Here is a 3182-nt window from a genome sequence, read left to right as displayed (position 1 = left end):
CGGGTTGAAGTAGATCTTAAAATGTTTTAAGACACTATGTGATTTTCACTTGTTAAGCAAGTTTTTCTTAATGTTTTTCTCTCTTTAGAAATCAACCTTGTTGACCAGAACACTAATGATTTAAATTTCTATAGTAGTATGGTTTATTGCTTGCTTTAAAAAGATTTTTATGAGCAACATTTACTGTTCTATAATGATGCATGTGTGGACAAATCAGTTCTGCCACGAATGATATCGAAAACTGAGCAGATTTTTTTCTGTGAAAATTAGTACTTTTTGTTTATCTTTGTCATGTCTTGACTTCTAAAAAATGTAATGATTATATTAAATGAAATATTTCTTATCTATTACTGCAGTTATTGCTGATAGTTTAATAATGATATTCATATTTTGTGACTTTTAGGTGTCTGAGGGGAAACTGAAAGTTACTCATTTAGGTTTAGTGTAAATAGACACATTTTGTACAAAAGGTTTTAGTATTTTTATATTTAATTTTTTACAGTAAAATACTTTTTTTCTGAAAGAACCAATGTAACATTAAATGTGCTGGAACTACAGTATTATTCAAAATAATAGCAGTACAATGTGACTAACCAGAATAATCAAGGTTTTTAGTATATTTTTTATTGCTACGTGGCAAACAAGTTACCAGTAGGTTCAGTAGATTGTCAGAAAACAAACAAGACCCAGCATTCATGATATGCACGCTCTTAAGGCTGTGCAATTGGGCAATTAGTTGAAAGGGGTGTGTTCAAAAAAATAGCAGTGTCTACCTTTGACTGTACAAACTCAAAACTATTTTGTACAAACATTTTTTTTTTTCTGGGATTTAGCAATCCTGTGAATCACTAAACTAATATTTAGTTGTATGACCACAGTTTTTTAAAACTGCTTGACATCTGTGTGGCATGGAGTCAACCAACTTGTGGCACCTCTCAGCTGTTATTCCACTCCATGATTCTTTAACAACATTCCACAATTCATTCACATTTCTTGGTTTTGCTTCAGAAACAGCATTTTTGATATCACCCCACAAGTTCTCAATTGGATTAAGGTCTGGAGATTGGGCTGGCCACTCCATAACATTAATTTTGTTGGTTTGGAACCAAGACTTTGCCCGTTTACTAGTGTGTTTTGGGTCATTGTCTTGTTGAAACAACCATTTCAAGGGCATGTCCTCTTCAGCATAGGGCAACATGACCTCTTCAAGTATTTTAACATATGCAAACTGATCCATGATCCCTGGTATGCGATAAATAGGCCCAACACCATAGTAGGAGAAACATGCCCATATCATGATGCTTGCACCTCCATGCTTCACTGTCTTCACTGTGTACTGTGGCTTGAATTCAGAGTTTGGGGGTCGTCTCACAAACTGCCTGTGGCCCTTGGACCCAAAAAGAACAATTTTACTCTCATCAGTCCACAAAATGTTCCTCCATTTCTCTTTAGGCCAGTTGATGTGTTCTTTGGCAAATTGTAACCTCTTCTGCACATGCCTTTTTTTTAACAGAGGGACTTTGCGGGGGATTCTTGAAAATAGATTAGCTTCACACAGACGTCTTCTAACTGTCACAGTACTTACAGGTAACTCCAGACTGTCTTTGATCATCCTGGAGGTGATCATTGGCTGAGCCTTTGCCATTCTGGTTATTCTTCTATCCATTTTGATGGTTGTCTTCCGTTTTATTCCACGTCTCTCTGGTTTTGCTCTCCATTTTAAGGCATTGGAGATCATTTTAGCTGAACAGCCTATCATTTTTTGCACCTCTTTATAGGTTTTCCCCTCTCTAATCAACTTTTTAATCAAAGTACGCTGTTCTTCTGAACAATGTCTTGAACGACCCATTTTCCTCAGCTTTCAAATGCATGTTCAACAAGTGTTGGCTTCATCCTTAAATAGGGGTCACCTGATTCACACCTGTTTCTTCACAAAATTGATGACCTCAGTGATTGAATGCCACACTGCTATTTTTTTGAACACACCCCTTTCAACTAATTGCCCAATTGCACAGCCTTAAGAGCGTGCATATCATGAATGCTGGGTCTCATTTGTTTTCTGAGAATCTACTGAACCTACTGGTAACTTGTTTGCCACGTAGCAATAAAAAAAATATACGAAAAACCTTGATTATTCTGGTTAGTCACATTGTACTGCTATTATTTTGAACAATACTGTATAAAAACTACTTTTAAATAAAACATTATGCAATTCTTTTGATTCGGTCTTGATTACTTTTTTAGGTTGATGCACAGTGTTTGTTAAAGAATTTCATGTCACATAATTTGTCACACTCTATCTTGGAAAAGGGGTTGTAAAATCCTGTTTATGGCCAGTACTGCACATTCTTGAGTGAAAAAAATGTCTAACCTTCTTTTCCACGGTTCTTCCTTTTTCTGTTACATATATTGCCTAAGCATTCTGGCTCGTGCCAGTCACTATACTATCAAAATGGATATTTGAGAGTCTGTGTAAAGAGTTTTTTTTTTAAATATGTATATTTTAGTAACACTTCACTTTTGAGAATGGCCACACTATATCCCTGTTCTTGATCACAGGATCAGTGGTGTGGTTTGTGGCCTGGGTTTAATTCTCCACCTGTTTGGTGTATGAGATTACATGCAGAAGAGATGCAGAGGGGTACGCAGTGCATGTCTCAAAAGAGGAGGCTGCCGTTTTCCCCCACAGTCTACATACACAGCGGCAGTGTCATAACCGTCGCCGGCCTGCTCTCCCAACTTAATCTGACAGCACCCAGCCATCCATAATCTAGTTACTCTGCATTCTGAGAGGATTTTCTTTCTTTTAAGAAAGTATATATACAAGATATGTAAATACTATGAATTGATGCTGGAAATTGAGGAAGGGTCAGGAGAGGAAGCTTTTGTGTTGTTACCTGTTTTAATGTCCGTCTATTGTTTATTCTTTGCACGTTTTCAGAAAAAATCAGTTACCTTCTGTTGTCACCGTATCATAACATATTTTAAACATCACTTTACATGTAACTGTCTATTGTTATATGTTTTACACTCTTTAAAATAAAGTTTCTTTATTGCCGTCTGGGGTTTGTGAAAGAACCTTGAACATCTATGGATCCTTTCCATTACACAAAAGATTCTTTAATGTGGAAAAAAACCCTTTTGGATCCTTTATTTTTAAGAGTGTATTTATGTTATATGTA

This window comes from Carassius auratus, unplaced genomic scaffold (assembly GCF_003368295.1).
Source record: "Carassius auratus strain Wakin unplaced genomic scaffold, ASM336829v1 scaf_tig00215779, whole genome shotgun sequence".
In the NCBI taxonomy this organism is placed as follows: Eukaryota; Metazoa; Chordata; class Actinopteri; order Cypriniformes; family Cyprinidae; genus Carassius; species Carassius auratus.
This window is presented reverse-complemented; position numbering follows the sequence as displayed.